We start from the raw sequence: 20,846 nt of genomic DNA on the forward strand, positions 1-20,846 counted from the left end.
TCGAGAGGAAGCAGAGCCTTGATAAGTTCAAACATTGAAAAGACTCAATAAAACGCATCCCTGTGTCAGAAGTCCAATAACTATTAAGAAAAGAAAGAGAATGCATGACTTTTCAAATTTGGAGAAGATAATTTTACTCTCCATGGGAGTGCAGGAAAGAAGGTAAAGTTTAAAAAGAAAATGTAGAAATTCAGAAATATAAAATATGGAAAAAATGAGACTGCTCATTTCAAGACTGGAAGGATAATACACACACACACACACACACACACATTTACTCTGACACATAGTGTTTTGTAAGAAGAAAAAAATCACCACTTCAACATCTTGAAATAAATATTTTATTCTTTACTGAAAGGAGATTTGTGTTTATGAAGAATGCAGAAAATGCTTTTGACAAAACCCAACATCCATTCCTCATTAAAACAAACAAACAAACAAACAAAATAAAACATCCCTCAGCAAACAAGCAACAGAATGGAACTTCTTCAATCTGGGAAAGGCCCCTGAGAAAACCAACAGCTGCCATCATCCTTAGTGTGCAAGGATCAGGAAGTACTGGTGCTGTCACCATGCGACTGGAGGCTCCTACCAGCACAAGGAAGAAGCAGGAAGACGCCATCCGGATAAGGAAGAAAGAGAAAAAAATCACCTTTATTCATGAACGCCAGGATCATCTAAGGAACTATTTTATACCACTGAACTGACTAGAAAGTGGTATAAAAATATCAATCATATTTCTGTATACTAACAACAAAGAATCAGAACTTGAAGTTTAAAATTGTACCATTTAAATCGCATCAAGTATGATGGGATAAGAAATAAATCTTGTTCAGTACATTTTCGTTATACATAATAACGGGGTTCATTTTGACATGATCATATCCAAACATGGAGTATAATATGCTCCGCTCTGTCCCCAGTACTCCCCCTTTCCCTCTCCTCTGCCCTCTCCTCATTCCCCTTCTTCTACCCTACTGGTATTCCATCTAATTATTTATAGTGTTTTGAATTAGTGCATTATAGATACACACAAAGGTGAAACTCACTGTGGTATGTCCATATATATACATAGCACAGTCTGGTCAAGTTCATTCCACCAGTCCTCCCTTTTCCCATTCCTCCTCTTCTCCTCTCTGCCCACTTCTTCTACTCCACAGATCTCTCTTCAGTTTTCATTTCACACTTATTTTTCTCCAGCTTCTAAAACATTCAATCCTTAAATTAAAAAATAAATCTTGCAAAAATATATAAACCACATTCACAAAATTCTGAAAAACATTGCTAACTGAAATTAAAACCTAAATAAATAGTGAAATATATTGTGTGGTTGGGTCAGAAGACACAGATGGATGTGTCTTCCCCAAACTGAACTTCAATTTTAAGACAAACCAAATCAAAAATCTCAGAATACATTTTTGTTAGACTGACAAACTGATTTTAGCATTCATATATAAAATTTTAAGAACCTAGAATAGTGCAATTGGGGAATCATCACCACCTCATTTCAAGGTTTATTAAGAAGATGCCTTAATCAAGGTGTTGAGGTTTTGGCACAAAGATTAACAAGTAGTTCAATTAATCAGAATAGAGAGTCTAGAAATATTCCTTGAGAATATAAATGTTGTACTAGAAAAGAAATTTGAACAATTTATTTTTTTTTTTTATAAATGTGAAGCCAACTCAGAGTAGAAAGATAGTAACGTTTTTCTTCAATAGTACTGGATTGATTGGATATCCATATGTAAAAAACAAATGAAATTCAATGCAAGCCTCAGATCAATGACAAATCTCTACACACAACTTGAAAGTGTTAAGCTTTGAGAAGAAAACAAGAAAGTCTTTATAAGCTTGAATAGGGGTGTTCTCATCTCACTAAAAGCACTGTCTAGAATAAAAACATGGATCCCAGCAGCCTGCAGCAGGGCCCGGAGAGCCAGGCCAACTGATTCGCGTGGCCTGCCCTGCGGCTACAGAAGGCGTGGCGCCTCAGTGAAGCCATTAATTGGCAAGCAGGGAGGTTAGGGAAGGCCATTAGGTGGAATCCCACCAGCCAAGCCCACACGGACCCTTGGGCCGAGCACGGGTTCTCAGAAGGGGAAGGAAGCGGTACAGTCCCATCCCCCACAGCGGACACCCCGCCGAGGCAGTCAGCGGCCAGCATCCGGGAAAGCTGAAGGATACACCGCCACTCTCCTTCAGAGTGCGACATCAAAACAGGTCGGTGTCATTCAGCTCACCCCCCAGACAGCGGGAATTCGCATAAAATCTCTCCTAGGCTTGCCGGGAGAGGGAGTATCAAGCTGAACCTCCATACAGTCTAGGGGGAAACCAGAGACACCTGACCTCCAACCCCTCCTCCCAGTAGCAGCCAAAAGGAAACCTGGCTAGCCAGCGCTGGGGGAGGGGCAAGCAGAAAAAATCAAAGTGATAGAGTGCCAGGGATCCCAGCAGCCTGCAGCAGGGCCCGGAGAGCCAGGCCAACTGATTCGCGTGGCCTGCCCTGCGGCTACAGAAGGCGTGGCGCCTCAGTGAAGCCATTAATTGGCAAGCAGGGAGGTTAGGGAAGGCCATTAGGTGGAATCCCACCAACCAAGCCCACACGGACCCTTGGGCCGAGCACGGGTTCTCAGAAGGGGAAGGAAGCGGTACAGTCCCATCCCCCACAGCGGACACCCCACCGAGGCAGTCAGCGGCCAGCATCCGGGAAAGCTGAAGGATACACCGCCACTCTCCTTCAGAGTGCGACATCAAAACAGGTCGGTGTCATTCAGCTCACCCCCCAGACAGCGGGAATTCGCATAAAATCTCTCCTAGGCTTGCCGGGAGAGGGAGTATCAAGCTGAGCCTCCATACAGGCCAGGGGGAAACCAGAGACACCTGACCTCCAACCCCTCCTCCCAGTAGCAGCCAAAAGGAAACCTGGCTAGCCAGCGCTGGGGGAGGGGCAAGCAGAAAAAATCAAAGTGATAGAGTGCCAGGGATCCCAGCAGCCTGTAGCAGGGCCCCGGAGATCCAGGCCAACTGATTCGCGTGGCCTGCCCTGCGGCTACAGAAGGCGTGGCGCCTCAGTGAAGCCATTAATTGGCAAGCAGGGAGGTTAGGGAAGGCCATTAGGTGGAATCCCACCAGCCAAGCCCACACGGACCCTTGGGCCGAGCACGGGTTCTCAGAAGGGGAAGGAAGCGGTACAGTCCCATCCCCCACAGCGGACACTCCGCCGAGCCAGTCAGCGGCCAGCATCCGGGAAAGCTGAAGGATACACCGCCACTCTCCTTCAGAGTGCGACATCAAAACAGGTCGGTGTCATTCAGCTCACCCCCCAGACAGCGGGAATTCGCATAAAATCTCTCCTAGGCTTGCCGGGAGAGGGAGTATCAAGCTGAACCTCCATACAGTCTAGGGGGAAACCAGAGACACCTGACCTCCAACCCCTCCCCCCAGTAGCAGCCAAAAGGAAACCTGGCTAGCCAGCGCTGGGGGAGGGGCAAGCAGAAAAAATCAAAGTGATAGAGTGCCAGGGATCCCAGCAGCCTGCAGCAGGGCCCGGAGAGCCAGGCCAACTGATTCGCGTGGCCTGCCCTGCGGCTACAGAAGGCGTGGCGCCTCAGTGAAGCCATTAATTGGCAAGCAGGGAGGTTAGGGAAGGCCATTAGGTGGAATCCCACCAACCAAGCCCACACGGACCCTTGGGCCGAGCACGGGTTCTCAGAAGGGGAAGGAAGCGGTACAGTCCCATCCCCCACAGCGGACACCCCGCCGAGGCAGTCAGCGGCCAGCATCCGGGAAAGCTGAAGGATACACCGCCACTCTCCTTCAGAGTGCGACATCAAAACAGGTCGGTGTCATTCAGCTCACCCCCCAGACAGCGGGAATTCGCATAAAATCTCTCCTAGGCTTGCCGGGAGAGGGAGTATCAAGCTGAGCCTCCATACAGGCCAGGGGGAAACCAGAGACACCTGACCTCCAACCCCTCCTCCCAGTAGCAGCCAAAAGGAAACCTGGCTAGCCAGCGCTGGGGGAGGGGCAAGCAGAAAAAATCAAAGTGATAGAGTGCCAGGGATCCCAGCAGCCTGCAGCAGGGCCCGGAGAGCCAGGCCAACTGATTCGCGTGGCCTGCCCTGCGGCTACAGAAGGCGTGGCGCCTCAGTGAAGCCATTAATTGGCAAGCAGGGAGGTTAGGGAAGGCCATTAGGTGGAATCCCACCAGCCAAGCCCACACGGACCCTTGGGCCGAGCACGGGTTCTCAGAAGGGGAAGGAAGCGGTACAGTCCCATCCCCCACAGCGGACACCCCGCCGAGGCAGTCAGCGGCCAGCATCCGGGAAAGCTGAAGGATACACCACCACTCTCCTTCAGAGTGCGACATCAAAACAGGTCGGTGTCATTCAGCTCACACCCCAGACAGCGGGAATTCGCATAAAATCTCTCCTAGGCTTGCCGGGAGAGGGAGTATCAAGCTGAACCTCCATACAGTCTAGGGGGAAACCAGAGACACCTGACCTCCAACCCCTCCTCCCAGTAGCAGCCAAAAGGAAACCTGGCTAGCCAGCGCTGGGGGAGGGGCAAGCAGAAAAAATCAAAGTGATAGAGTGCCAGGGATCCCAGCAGCCTGCAGCAGGGCCCGGAGAGCCAGGCCAACTGATTCGCGTGGCCTGCCCTGCGGCTACAGAAGGCGTGGCGCCTCAGTGAAGCCATTAATTGGCAAGCAGGGAGGTTAGGGAAGGCCATTAGGTGGAATCCCACCAGCCAAGCCCACACGGACCCTTGGGCCGAGCACGGGTTCTCAGAAGGGGAAGGAAGCGGTACAGTCCCATCCCCCACAGCGGACACCCCGCCGAGGCAGTCAGCGGCCAGCATCCGGGAAAGCTGAAGGATACACCGCCACTCTCCTTCAGAGTGCGACATCAAAACAGGTCGGTGTCATTCAGCTCACCCCCCAGACAGCGGGAATTCGCATAAAATCTCTCCTAGGCTTGCCGGGAGAGGGAGTATCAAGCTGAACCTCCATACAGTCTAGGGGGAAACCAGAGACACCTGACCTCCAACCCCTCCTCCCAGTAGCAGCCAAAAGGAAACCTGGCTAGCCAGCGCTGGGGGAGGGGCAAGCAGAAAAAATCAAAGTGATAGAGTGCCAGGGATCCCAGCAGCCTGCAGCAGGGCCCGGAGAGCCAGGCCAACTGATTCGCGTGGCCTGCCCTGCGGCTACAGAAGGCGTGGCGCCTCAGTGAAGCCATTAATTGGCAAGCAGGGAGGTTAGGGAAGGCCATTAGGTGGAATCCCACCAACCAAGCCCACACGGACCCTTGGGCCGAGCACGGGTTCTCAGAAGGGGAAGGAAGCGGTACAGTCCCATCCCCCACAGCGGACACCCCACCGAGGCAGTCAGCGGCCAGCATCCGGGAAAGCTGAAGGATACACCGCCACTCTCCTTCAGAGTGCGACATCAAAACAGGTCGGTGTCATTCAGCTCACCCCCCAGACAGCGGGAATTCGCATAAAATCTCTCCTAGGCTTGCCGGGAGAGGGAGTATCAAGCTGAGCCTCCATACAGGCCAGGGGGAAACCAGAGACACCTGACCTCCAACCCCTCCTCCCAGTAGCAGCCAAAAGGAAACCTGGCTAGCCAGCGCTGGGGGAGGGGCAAGCAGAAAAAATCAAAGTGATAGAGTGCCAGGGATCCCAGCAGCCTGTAGCAGGGCCCCGGAGATCCAGGCCAACTGATTCGCGTGGCCTGCCCTGCGGCTACAGAAGGCGTGGCGCCTCAGTGAAGCCATTAATTGGCAAGCAGGGAGGTTAGGGAAGGCCATTAGGTGGAATCCCACCAGCCAAGCCCACACGGACCCTTGGGCCGAGCACGGGTTCTCAGAAGGGGAAGGAAGCGGTACAGTCCCATCCCCCACAGCGGACACCCCACCGAGGCAGTCAGCGGCCAGCATCCGGGAAAGCTGAAGGATACACCGCCACTCTCCTTCAGAGTGCAACATCAAAACAGCGGACACTCCATCCAGGCAGTCAGTGGACACCATCCGGGAAAGCTGAAGAATACACCACCACTCTCCAACAGCTTGCAACATCAAAACAGCCAGCAGCAGGACCCCGGAGATCCAGGCCAACTGATTCGCGCGGCCTGCCCCGCAGCTACAGAAGGCGTGGCGCCTCAGAGAAGCCATTAATTAGCAAGCAGGGAGGTTAGGGACTGCCATTAGGTGGAATCCCGCCAGCCAAGCCCACCGCCCACGCCCGGAACAGGCCCAGCGATCTGCCAGCATTGTAGTCACGACACCCCAATTGGAATAGGGACAGAGCAGAGCCGCCTTCCACTCCCGGAACAGGCCCAGAGAGCCGCCAGCGTGGTAGACACGTCACCCCAATTGGAGTAGGGGCACAGCCGCCGCCTGCACCTGCAAGAGAGACTTTTCAAGTATACAAGAGCAACATAAATAAATAGGGGGTAAATTTCAAAACACAACAGTTGCACCAAGCAGAAAGAAACGCGAGCAGTATGAAAAGACAAGGAAAGAAAGGTCCACAAGCAATGCAGGTCAACTCAACTTTAGAAGAGGTAATAGCTGCAACAGATGGAATATCAGATAAAGAGTTCAGGATATATATGCTTCAGATGATCTGGAGTCTCAAGGAAGACATGAGACAGCAAAATCAGACAATGAAAGATCACATTGACAAACAAATCCAGGAAGTAAAAGATCAATTTCACAGGGAGATAGAGGTAATAAAAAACAAACAAATTGAAATTCTAGAAATGCAGGAAACAATAAACCAACTTAAAAACTCAATTGAGAATACTACCAGCAGAGTAGATCACTTAGAAGAGAGAACATCAGACAATGAAGACAAAGTATTTCAACTGGAAAAGAACATAGACAGCTCAGCAAGTCTGCTAAGAAACCATGAGCAGAACATCCAAGAATTATGGGACAATATCAAAAGACCAAATTTAAGAGTCATTGGGATACAGGAAGGCACAGAGCTCCATTCCAAAGGAATAAACAGTCTATTCAGTGAAATAATACGAGAAAACTTCCCAGAATTGAAGATTGAGACAGAATCCCAAATCCTAGAAGCCTACAGGACGCCGAATGTGCAAAATCATAAGAGATCCACACCTAGACACATTATAATGAAGATGTCCAACATACAGAATAAGGAGAGAATTTTAAAAGCTGCAAGAGAAAGAAAGCAGATTACATTTAGGGGTAAACCAATCAGGATAACAGCTGATCTCTCAACACAGACTCTGAAAGCTAGAAGATCCTGGAATAACATATTTCAAACACTGAAAGACAATGGGCTCCAACCAAGAATCGTGTATCCGGCGAAATTAAGCTTCAGGTTAGAAGATGAAATTAAAACCTTCCACAATAAACAAAAGTTAAAAGAATTCGCAGCTAGAAAACCATCTCTTCAAAAAATCCTTGGCAAAACATTACAGGAAGAGGAAATGGAAAACAACATTGAAAACCAACAATGGGAGGTAGGACAGTAAAGGGGGGAAAGTAGTCAAAGAGGATAACAAATCAGGTTTAGTAACATCAATAAACAAATATGGATAGAAGAACAAACCATATCTCAATAATAACCCTAAATGTTAATGGCTTAAACTCACCAATTAAGAGACATAGGCTAGTAGAATGGATCAAAAAACAAGACCCAACAATATGCTGTCTACAGGAGACGCATTTGATAGGAAAAGATATACATAGACTGAAGGTGAAAGGTTGGGAAAAATCATATCACTCATATGGACCGCGGAAACAAGCAGGAGTGTCCATACTCATATCTAATAAAATAGATTTCAAGCCAAAGCTAATCAAAAGGGATATAGAAGGACACTTCATACTGCTCAAGGGAACCATACACCAACAAGACATAACAATCATAAATATATATGCCCCAAATAATGGTGCAGCTGTATTCATCAAGCAAACTCTTCTCAAGTTCAAGAGTCTAATAGACCAACATACAATAATCATGGGAGACTTCAACACACCTCTCTCACCACTGGACAGATCTTCCAAACAAAAGTTAAATAAGGAAACTATAGAACTCAATAACACAATTAACAACCTAGACTTAATTGACATATACAGACTATACCACCCAACATCAAGTAGCTACACTTTTTTCTCAGCAGCACATGGAACCTTCTCAAAAATAGACCATATACTATGTCACAGGGCAACTCTTAGACAATACAAAGGGGTAGAGATAATACCATGCATCTTATCTGATCATAATGGAATGAAACTGAAAATCAATGATAAAAGAAGAAAGGAAAAAGCAAGCATCACCTGGAGAATGAACAATAGGTTGCTGAGTGATCAATGGGTTTTAGAAGACATCAAGGAGGAAATTAAAAAATTCCTAGAGTTAAATGAAAACACAGACACAACATATCGGAATCTATGGGACACATTGAAAGCAGTTCTAAGAGGAAAATTCATTGCTTGGAGTTCATTCCTCAAAAAAAGAAAAAACCAACAAATAAATGATCTCATACTTCATCTCAAAATCCTAGAAAAAGAAGAGCAAAACAACAGCAAAAGAAGTAGAAGGCAAGAAATAATTAAAATCAGAGCTGAAATTAATGAAATTGAAACAAAAGAAACAATTGAAAAAATTGACAAAACTAAAAGCTGGTTCTTTGAAAAAATAAATAAAATTGACAGACCCTTAGCCATGCTAACGAAGAGAAGAAGAGAGAGAACCCAAATTACTAGCATACGGGATGAAAAAGACAATATCACAACAGACACTTCAGAAATACAGAAGATAATCAGAAATTACTTTGAATCCTTATACTCCAATAAAATAGAAGATAGTGAAGGCATAGATAAATTCCTTGAGTCCTATGATCTGCCCAGATTGAGCCAGGAGGATATAGACAACCTAAACAGACCAATAACAATAGAGGAAATAGAAGAAACCATCAAAAGACTACCAACTAAGAAAAGCCCAGGACCGGATGGGTATACAGCAGAGTTTTACAAAACCTTTAAAGAGGAACTAACACCAATACTTTTCAAGCTATTTCAGGAAATAGAAAAAGAGGGAGAACTTCCAAATTCATTCTACGAGGCCAACATCACCCTGATTCCGAAACCAGACAAAGACACATCAAAGAAGGAAAACTACAGACCAATATCTCTAATGAACCTTGACGCAAAAATCCTCAATAAAATTCTGGCGAATCGGATTCAAATACATATCAAAAAAATTATACATCATGATCAAGTAGGATTCATCCCTGGGATGCAAGGCTGGTTTAATATACGGAAATCAATAAATGTTATTCACCACATCAATAGACTTAAAAATAAGAACCATATGATCATCTCAATAGATGCAGAAAAAGCATTTGACAAAGTACAGCATCCCTTTATGTTCAAAACGCTAGAAAAATTAGGGATAACAGGATCATACCTCAACATTGTAAAAGCAATATATGATAAGCCACAGGCCAGCATCATTCTGAATGGAGAAAAATTGAAGGCATTCCCTCTAAGATCTGGTACAAGACAGGGATGCCCTCTCTCACCACTTCTGTTCAACATAGTCCTCGAAACACTGGCCAGAGCAATTAGACAGTCAAAAGAAATTAAAGGCATAAAAATAGGAAAAGAAGAACTTAAATTATCACTATTTGCAGATGATATGATTCTATACCTAGCAGACCCAAAAGGGTCTACAAAGAAGCTATTAGAGCTAATAAATGAATTCAGCAAAGTGGCAGGATATAAGATCAACACGCATAAATCAAAGGCGTTCCTGTATATGAGCGACAAATCCTCTGAAACGGAAATGAGGACAACTACTCCATTCACAATATCCCCCCAAAAAATAAAATACTTGGGAATCAACCTAACAAAAGAGGTGAAAGATTTATACAATGAAAATTACAGAACCCTAAAGAAAGACATAGAAGAAGACCTTAGAAGATGGAAAAACATACCCTGCTCATGGATAGGCAGAACTAACATCATCAAAATGGCGATATTACCAAAAGTTCTCTATAAGTTCAATGCAATGCCAATCAAAATCCCAACAGCATATCTTGTAGAAATAGATAAAAGAATCATGAAATTCATATGGAATAATAAAAGACCCAGAATAGCAAAAACAATACTAAGCAGGAAGTGTGAATCAGGCGGTATAGCGATACCAGACTTCAAACTATACTACAGAGCAATAGTAACAAAAACAGCATGGTACTGGTACCAAAACAGGCGGGTGGACCAATGGTACAGAATAGAGGACACAGCAACCAATCCACAAAACTACAACTATCTTATTTTTGATAAAGGGGCTAAAAGCATGCAATGGAGGAAGGATAGCATCTTCAACAAATGGTGCTGGGAAAACTGGAAATCCATTTGCACCAAAATGAATCTGAATCCCTATCTCTCGCCGTGCACAAAAGTTAACTCAAAATGGATCAAGGAGCTTGATATTAAATCAGAGACACGGCATCTGATAGAAGAAAAAGTTGGTTATGATCTACACGCTGTGGGATCGGGCTCCAAATTCCTCAATAGGACACCCATAGCGCTAGAGTTAACAAATAGAATCAACAAATGGGACTTACTCAAACTAAAAAGTTTTTTCTCAGCAAAAGAAACAATAAGAGAGATAAATAGGGAGCCTACATCCTGGGAACAAATCTTTACTCCACACACTTCAGATAGAGCCCTAATAACCAGAATATACAAAGAACTCAAAAAATTAGACAATAAGATAACAAATAACCCAATCAATAAATGGGCCAAGGACCTGAACAGACACTTCTCAGAGGAGGACATACAATCAATCAACAAGTACATGAAAAAATGCTCACCATCGCTAGCAGTCAGAGAAATGCAAATCAAAACTACCCTAAGATACCATCTCACTCCAGTAAGACTGGCAGCCATTAGGAAGTCAAACAACAATAAGTGCTAGAGAGGATGCGGGGAAAAGGGCACTCTTGTTCATTGCTGGTGGGACTGCAAATTGGTGCAGCCAATTTGGAAAGCAGTATGGAGATTTCTCGGAAAGCTGGGAATGGAACCACCATTTGACCCAGCTATTCCCCTTCTCGGTCTATTCCCTAAAGCCCTAACAAGAGCATGCTACAGGGACACTGCTACATCGATGTTCATAGCAGCTCAATTCACGATAGCAAGACTGTGGAACCAGCCTAGATGCCCTTCAATAGATGAATGGATAAAAAAAATGTGGCATTTATACACTATGGAGTATTACTCTGCATTAAAAAATGACAAAATTATAGAATTTGGAGGGAAATGGATGGCATTAGAGCAGATTATGCTAAGTGAAGCTAGTCAATCTTTAAAAAACAAATACCAAATGACTCCTTTGATATAAGGGGTGTAAACAAGGACAGGGTAGGGACGAAGAGCTTGAGAAGAATATTTACAGTAAACAGGGATGAGAGGTGGGAGGGAAAGGGAGTGAGAAGGGAAATTGCATGGAAATGGAAGGCGATCCTCAGGGTTATACAAAATGTCATATAAGAGGTAAGGAGGGGTAAGTCAAGAGAATACAAATGGAAGACATGATTTACAGTAGAAGGGGTAGAGAGAGAAAAGGGGAGGGGAGGGGAGGGGAGGGGAGGGGGGATAGTAGACAATAGGACAGACAGCAGAATACATCAGACACTAGAAAGGCAATATGTCAATCAATGGAAGGGTAACTGATGTGATACAGCAATTTGTATACGGGGTAAAAGCGGGAGTTCATAATCCACTTGAATCAAACCGTGTAATATGATGTATTAAGAACTATGTAATGTTATGAACGACCAATAAAAAAAAAAAAAAAAAAAAAATAGAATAAAAACATGATAAATTAAATTTCATCAGAAATAATATCTTATACTCTTTGAAAAACATGTTTAAAGAATGAAAAGACAGAACACAGACTGAAAAAAAAATACATGCCAGTAATATGTCCAGTAACAATTGGTATCTGGAATACACATTTTAAAGTCTCAAAACTAATTAGAAAATGATAGCTAAATTTTGTAAAGTGAGTCAGCAACTGCCTAAAAATGAGAAGACAGGATGAGAAAACAGTGGAAGAGGAATTACTAAGTAATGTGATTAGTAGTGACTATTCAGATTCAACAATATGTTTAAAAATGACATATCAAGCTTAATCATTATCTTTGCTAACAGTGGAAGAATGGGTTAACATCACAGGGTCTATTAATATAATTTGCTACATTCACTTAATGAAGCACAAATAAATTATAATCAGGACTCAATGTGCATACATTAAAATAAAACTATAACCCAACACCTTATATTACATAAATGGCAAATATTTTATATATATTACCAATATTTGGAAAACACAATGTTGACCATTCTTAATGATATCATTAAATTTCTCCTTCCTTAAATAGCTAACTGGAATATTTAATTAAAATAATGTATGGTTTCTATGGACAACAAATATAAAAGGTATATATAAATTGAAAAGTATAAGTCACTGTGGAGAAAATATTAAGCTACGAAAAGACATAAAAAAAACTCTGCATAATGGAAAATATTTATCAAAGTAAATTTTCTAAAATCAAGAAAATCAAAGCTATAGCTATACTAATCAACTAATCAATTAATCAATGTGTTAGTATTTTTATCCTTTTCTTTTTTTTTCTTTCTTTCTTTCTTTCTTTCTTTTCTTTCTTTTTTTTTTTTTTTTTGGTACCAGGGTTTGAATATAGGGACTCTTAACAACGGAGGCACATCCCCAGCCCATTTTCAATTTTGAAACAGGATCTTGCTGAATTGACTTGGGATTCTCCTGCCTCAGCCTCCCCAGCAGCTGGGATTGCAGGCATGTGACAATGTGCTGGGATGTGTTAGTGTTTTCAAAGAATTATTTTTGTTTGGGAGATTTTTTTAAGGATAAAATTTCTGTAGAAGTATAGAGGTTGCTAAATAATGGAATTAACCTTTATAAAATATTATTTTCCATTATGCAGAGTTCTTTTTTATGTCTTTTCAAAAACAGAGGCAAAAGCACTGCAGGGTATTAAAATGTACTACTAATATAATCAGAATAAAATAAACAGTGATTTAAGAACAGGCTGATGGATCTAGAGAATAGAATTTGGAATTTATTTATACAATTGAATAAAACTAGGAATTTAATATATAATAAACATATCAACAAAATCAATGAGAAAAGAAAAACTACCAAATAGCGCTGGGAAAGTGGCTTACTTTATGAAGAAAATGAAAGTTTTTCCTTATTCATTAGTGTATACAAAGGTAAATTTAAAACTTTCACATTAAAATAAAAGGATAAAATTCATAGAAAAATAGAAGCATGGGACTTCTAGATTTTTACCCAATAGCACAAACAAAAGGTTAGATATGAATATGATTAGAACACATGTAAATACTTGCACTTAATAAAAGACACCAAGAACAAAATCAGATACTGGTAGGATGTATGTACAATGTCCATGAGCATAAGACAGGAATTTGTTAGGATACAGGAGGAAGCCCTTCCAATTGAATGAGTGAAAGAGAAGATCCGGCAGAAAAGTGGGTGATGGGTATGAAAATGCTCATGAACAGATGCTCACAATCACTGTTCATTATAGAAATATGAATTAAAACAAGACCGCAATATCACTACACTGGAAAAATCAGAAGGCTTGGTAGTGCCAAGTTTTGTCAGCAATGTACAGAGGAAGCATTTGTTTTTACACAAGTGTAACTGTTGATGTGTTCTGAATGCAGCTTATCAATTTTTAGTTATACCCTACATTTCAGCAGCCCTCTGGCTGGGCATGTATCTCAGTGAAATTCTCAAGAGGTCCACAGGAGACATGTGACAAGGGTGTACTCCAAAGCACTGCTCAGTTGTATGGTCAGAGCAAGCTGTTCACCCATTCTTTGGGGAAATGGGTGAGTAAAACTGAAGGGCACACAGTGTGGAGGACTACCAAGCACAGAAGGAAAAATTAGAGGTGTGAACACCATCAATGTTAGAGATGCAAAATATTGACACCACATATTGAGAAACTGAATGAGGTCTGCAGCTCAAAGCATTTTGTTAATTAAAATATATCCTGAGCAAAACTAAATAGACTGTATAGATATAGACACATGTGTATAATGTTTTCAAGACTGTATATAGATAGATAAAGAGATAGATAGATGGGTGGATAGATAATAATGCTACTTATAAAGTGAAAGCAAAATATTTGGGGAGATAAAAGAGAATGAATAGTATAATCTCAATAACTAAGTAACCATATACCAGTGAATCACTACCATCTTAGAGAATGATTAACCCAACTCTTTGTACCTAAAGATCAAAAAATAAAAATGAATTAAGACAAACCAAAAAAAGAGACTGTAGCTTCTCCCACGACACGACAGTTTTCACCATGGCTGCTTCTAGACTTCATTCAAGTATCAGTGCCAGGAACCTGACCTTTCAGCCACCTCTTTCTGGCACTTCCAAAGATAGAGTTCCCTTCTCTTGTCCTCCCACTAGTGGCTCCTGGGTCAAAATATGACCTGGGTGTGACTGGTTGGTGAATCCCACATCATGATCTTTGCCCTGACTACAGGAAGGCTGGGCAAGGGGCTATCCCTAGAACTGCTCACTGTGCCTCACCCCCACTGATGCTGTGGGGAAGAGCTCCCTAGCCACATGGAAGACATCAGGCATTCCAAAGCTAGATGCCAAACTGAGGGAGGAAATATTCGTTTTTTTGCTGCTTCATAGATCGCTGGACTTGTTTTATTGAGCATGTCTCCAGAATTATTTTTAGATACTGTAGGTCATTAGCATACTAGATCACATATTTGCACTTATGGGTCTGAATTATTTTTCTGAAATATGGTGTAACTGTTACCTGTAAAGATTACAGTATTTCCAGACTTTAGAAAAGCTTATTTTGCAGTATATCCAAATATTTTATTCTTGTTCCATTTGTCCTACACATGTCTTTAGGGACAATAATCATACATAGATTGATAGTCCTTCATATGCCATCTGCTTTATTATCTTTTAAAATTATTTAAAATTTTTCACTTTGTTCATATTTCCCTAGCCTTCCTTACTGATTCCTAATTTTTTTTCAGTAGTATCTAACTGTTTTTTTTCCCTGTTTCCTTCTGAACCTTTTTCTTTTTTTTTATTCCCATGAGTTCTGCTAGTTTGGTGTTCCAAACTTTAATTGATCCCCTCTAGATCAATCCTGGACTCTTGCTTCAGAAAGACACTCCCTTTAAATTCTTACTTTGATGAAACTTTACCATATACTGTTTTCTTGTATAGTTCTTTATTTGCCTTTTGATTTTTCAGATCAATTAATTTCTACATTTCCTAAAATATATATTTAGAGGGCTGGGGATGTGGCTCAAGCGGTAGCGCGCTCGCCTGGCATGCGTGCGGCCCGGGTTCGATCCTCAGCACCACATACCAACAAAGATGTTGTGTCCACTGAGAACTAAAAAAAATATATAAATATTAAAAAATTCTCTCTCTCTCTCTCTCTCTCTCTCTCTCTCTCTCTCTCTCTCTCTCTCCTCTCTCACTCTCTCACTCTCTCTTTAAAATATATATATATATATATATATATATATATATATATATATATATATATATAAAATAAATTTAATGTCATTTTATTATTCTCTTTTTCTTGCTACTAATACTATGAAAGGTTGTCCAGAAACTTTCTCAACAGTTCACCCTGTAGTTGCAAATAAGGGCCAGGTGAAAAGAACACCTTTCTACTTAGAGTAAAACTTCATGATGTTACCTGACCTGGGCATGGAGACTGAGAGGTTGGGTGTACTTGCAGGGGCGGGAGGCACCAATATAATGTAATTTGGTTTCCACCTGATCTAGTTTGGTTATGAGGTGTTCCCCACAAGCTCCTGTGTCAATGCAGGAATGTTCAGAGATGGAAGATGAGATGATTAGGCTGTAACCTAATTAATGGATTAATAATTCGAATGGACGGACTAGGTGGTAACTGAGGCAGATGGGGCATGCCTGGGGGAAGTGGGTGACTGAGCGGTTACTCTTGGTTTAGATATGTTGCCCCTGGCCCTCCACCTCTCTGCTTCCCAGTTGCCATGAACTGAGTGGTTTTCCTCTGCTGCCACCCTTCTGTCATGATGTTCTTCCTCATGTGGGGCCCAGGGCAATGGTGCCAGCTAACCAGGGATGAACCCTCTGAAACCGGGAGCGGAAAATAAACTTCCTCCCCTAAGTGGTGCCTGTCAGACATTTTCTCACAGAGACAAAAAGCTGCCTAACACAACACTTGTCCACAGTAAGCATCTGCTTCTTCAAAGAAGGTGCTCCTTTGCTACTCAACCCATTTGCCTGGCATGGTATGGAGTCGAGCTGGATTCCAGGAGTTATTCTACAAGGGCTTTCTGTACTGCCCCAAACATGAGGTGATTGCGCTCATCTTTCTCTGGCTCAAGGTCTTTAAAATCAAGCGCCAATTTCTGGTGTCCTTTCTTACTGCCCCTCCAGTTTTGTTCTCTCAGCAGCCATCATCCATGCATTGTGGTATAGAGTACAGGTGTTCTATGAACTCACCTCAGTTAGCATGCCCTTTTCTGTTTTGTGTTCTGTATGCTGCCTTTAGTTCATTTTAGAGACAGCGGGGGAAAAAAAAACAAGATAATGATTTACTTTTCCATCTCAAACCAAGAAGAATCCAAGAGATGTTCTAAATGATGATGCAAACTCTGTGGCTGTGAAAGCTGAGTGTCCTCAAGGGTGGGAGCTCATTTTGAAAGGGCAATGCCAACTGGAGGGCTGACTCCAGGTCATGCCCTCCAAAGGCTGAGGGATGTCAGATAAAGCTACGTGCCCCAGTGCTGAGATCTCTGAACTGTGCCCCTTGTTCAGTGCTGCCGTTCCTAGTGAATCTGTTATCCAGGAAACACATTTATATATCGAGTACAAATTATGAAGACATAGCCATTTGAAATGTTAGTGTACTTGTGTTCTGCTCAAGAAAACATGCCACATTGAAATGAGCTAGTTAGAACGAGATAGAACTAAAAGGTCCATGTAGGGGACCCAAGAAAAGGGCCTGGTCTTTTCTTTAATTTTGGCATACTTAATATATGGATGCAGTCTTCACTGGCTACTCAGATCAGTCAGATACCCTCAAGTATTCTGGAGCATGAGATTCTTCTATGAACAGCTGTTCTATTCCAAAGGAATCAACTTAAGACTGACAAGGGGCTGGGGTTGAGGATGGCAATGATGTAAACTTCTTCCTTCCATCACAGAAGTACCCTATGAGGATAGTTCAGTTAGACACATAACTGGAATACGAAGTATCTAACCGCCACCTCATGGGAGTGTCCTGTGATATAAATAAGAATATTACCTGGCATGCAGTTAATCTCAATAAATATTAGCTATTTTATTGATATTGTTTTAATGAGAACATTTTTTGAAGGATGAAAGTGGGAGAATTCTTTTCATTGATAGGTGGTCATTGACAAAGACCAGAGCTCTGATCGTTAGGATAAAGGATAACCGGTCTATCTGGAAAAGGAGAATTGAACATAAAGGCAAAACTGAAAGGGGAGGACAGGGAATGTTTTGGTGCTTCTGTATCGAGGGCGTGGTAACAAGACCTGTGTTGGCCTTGGGTCCCCTGCATTGACCTTTTAGTTCTATCTCATTCTCTCTAATTAACTCGCTTCAATTTGGCATGTTTTCTTTAGCAGAGCATCTGGCATCAGCTTGGTCCTGGTAGAACAACAATTTTGAGAGGATGAGAGATGTGGATGGAAATAACCCCTCTAAAGTTACGATGACCTTCTCCCATAACGTATTGTGCTGTGGTGGTAATGATAGATACACCAGCTTCTGTATTTGAAGTTAAAAGAAAATTCACTTGTGTTTTCTTTTCACCATCCATAAACTGTTATTTTGTAATAACAGAGGGAAGAGTTTTCTATAGCTGCCCGGTCAGTGGTTCCAAACTGGAAATAACATCCAACCACTAACTGCTGTTTAATTCTTTTCTTTGTTGTTGTTTTTACTTTATTTCATGCGTAACTATGTTTGCACAGCAAGGAAGCAACATCTGAGGAAATGTCACTTGGAATAGCAAATAAGGTAGCAATGCCATTGTCTTACTGGGATTTTGTCTTTGGTAGGTGAATGCATTTTGGTGGGTTAATAGTCTTTAGTCTCTAGGAATAATTTATTTTAAATAAAATGAAATATGTACGAAGATAAAAGATGGAAAACGACAGTACTTATGCACAAATGAGTCTCATATTTTGGTGTTTATTTATCTAGAATAGAAACAATTAAATGCGTATTTCAAAATTTCTAGTAAAAGGGAGTATTCTGAATGGTCCTAACACAAAGAAATAAATGTCTGAGTGACAGAGATGCCAATTACTCTGATCTGATCATTACACAGTGTAAATGTGTTGAAATGTTACTCGGTACCCCATTAACATGTACTGTTACCACGTGTCAATTAAAAATTTTAAAATAAAAAATATGTTCAAAGTTATAAAAAAAAAAAAGGAAAAAAATAGAAAATGCTTCTAAGAGAAAACTCACCCGAAAAGTAGGGCTGGCTGCTGAGTGAGTCAGAGGCAGGAGGAGGGAGACTTGGTGGGAATTCAGCACAGGGCGAAGCCAGTTGAAGCCAATCTTTACATGTAACCGAATCCCAGACAGACTTCTTGTGTTTCTGAGGGATGCTCCTGTTTTTTCTCAGGGGTTTCTATTTTAGGGGTTGGCACAAAGAGACGTCAGCGGATGTTGGCAGAAACCATGTCTCTCCCCAGCTGCACCAATGGAAATCATCATGCTACAGTGAATCATCTTTTTCCTTTGCCTCTGGGGTTTTGTGCACCATGTTTTCTGCTCAAAGACATGCCTGTGACCAAGAAGGAGGGATCCTTGAATCTCTGGAGTTTATAGCCCCTCCATAAAGGAAGGGTCCAAATGCAAAGAGATGAAGACAGGATCATGCTACTTTCCTCCATGATTAAAATACTTTCCCATCCGGGGCAGTGTAGTGAGTCAGGTAATGGTGCAGAGTTCCTTTCCCAGCACCATTATTCGTGTCATTCACTCTCTTCCTCTCCAGTTTTCTTCTTGTTACAGAGAGAAAAACAATTTAAATTCAGGAGCGCTGATGAAGTTCCAAGTCAGCATTTTAACTACTCTGCGTTTCAGTTTACACGTCTGTAATATGTGAATAGTAACCACTTCCTCGGGATTGTTGAGAAGATGCAATTAGATAATTGAGTTTAGTGCATGCAAAATTTTCCCAGCAAAGTTCTTCTGGAGGTAAACCTTTTCAGATCCAAGATTTTTAATCTAGGAGTTACCTCCAGAAAAAAAAATTGTGCTGGGAAAATTTTGCATGCAATAAACTCTACTGTTGTATACATGACAATAACATTTTTTTCTTTTGTATAATATCTTGCTCTAAAGATAGATCTGTGTAGCTAATAAAATTCAAGTTAGAGATATCTCTTTATTCATCTTTCCTCATACAAGCCTGTGGTAACTTGGCACAATATCCCAGGCATAGTTACCATGATGTTTCAGATTATGCTCCAGTTGTTAGGGAGGCTACAAAGCTACAAGATGTACGATGCAGCAAAACATCAGGCACAGTCCTTGCTTTTTGAGCATCTCACCATCTCACTGTCTGATAATATGATCAAAATAAAACTAGGTACAATTTTTTATAAACTAGGTTGGAGTGGGGTGAAGGGGAGGGTAAAGCTGGATAGAATGGGCTCCTTGGAGGAGGAAGTCATTTTAGGATGGGCTGTAAGTTGAGTTTGGGACAGTATTTGTAAAGACACAGGAATGAGCATGGTTGGGGTGTTGGTAACTTGCTGGATACATGGAGCATTTTTCTGGCCTGTTCTTTGTATTTCTTTTTTTTCTTAACAGTACTGGGTATTGAACACAGGTGTGCTTTATCATCTCTACCACTGAAATACATCCCCCACACACTTTTTATTCTTTATTCTGAGACAAGATTGCACTGGGTTGCCCAGACTGAACTGAACTTGAACTTGAACTTGGGATATTCCTGCCTCAGGCTTTGGAGTATGGGTTTGCACCACACACCTGGCCTAATTTCTTCTTGATTAGTATTATTATCATAATTATTGGCAATATTAATTATAAAAAGTAGTGAGTTCCATTGTGACATTTTCATACATGCATATAATTTGCTTTGATCCTATTCCTCTTCCCTATTACCCTTTCTATTCTTGCTGAATGAACCTGTGAATCATGACTCAAACAGAATTTTGCTATAGAAAGAAACAGCAGAAATGACAAATCTCTAATGATCATTCTGAATATTTTATCAATTACCTATGCGTGACCCAGAGTAGAGGACATAGATTAGCTATGTCCCCAACAAGAAAGTTTTTCTGACCTTATGTAAGTGTATTAGATGTGATCTAAGTGGGCAGACTTGGAGAATCCACAAGTCTAAATTAAAAAGCAGTTTTACTGAAGCTTAGAAGATGGTTTCGATAGCTCTGAGAACATTCTCAAGAGAAAGCAGATCGATATTGCATATCCTAAAAGTATTCAGAAACCTGAGGAAAGAACTAATGAGACAGTTCTTTTCTAAAAAATGCAGAAAGGGGCCATGCATTCCTTGGTGATGTGCTCCAGAAAAATGTTAACAAAAAGATGGTTTTTACTATTAAACCATCAACTGATTTTGGCCTGCAAAGCACCAGCTGGCTTACATTACTTGTAATGTGCTTTGGTGTGTCTCTGATGATAAATATGAAGGGTCCTTTAAGATA

The 20,846-nt window shown here is 41.9% G+C and overlaps 1 long non-coding RNA gene across 2 annotated transcripts; it reads right to left on the bottom strand.

The window, feature by feature from the left end:
* Nucleotides 1-376: 376 nt before the first annotated feature.
* On the bottom strand, nucleotides 377-18,720 carry LOC113201645 (uncharacterized). Of its 2 annotated transcripts, none has more exons than XR_003299922.2 (3): nucleotides 18,613-18,720; nucleotides 1,050-1,203; nucleotides 377-588 (listed from the first exon to the last, which is right to left on the bottom strand). It is a non-coding gene; the product is annotated as an uncharacterized LOC113201645 (long non-coding RNA). The 2 variants fall into 2 exon arrangements; XR_003299926.2 differs by lacking the exon at nucleotides 18,613-18,720 and adding an exon at nucleotides 14,383-14,466.
* Between the last annotated feature and the right edge of the window lie 2,126 nt (nucleotides 18,721-20,846).

Source organism: Urocitellus parryii, chromosome 12 (assembly GCF_045843805.1).
Source record: "Urocitellus parryii isolate mUroPar1 chromosome 12, mUroPar1.hap1, whole genome shotgun sequence".
Classification (NCBI taxonomy): domain Eukaryota; kingdom Metazoa; phylum Chordata; class Mammalia; order Rodentia; family Sciuridae; genus Urocitellus; species Urocitellus parryii.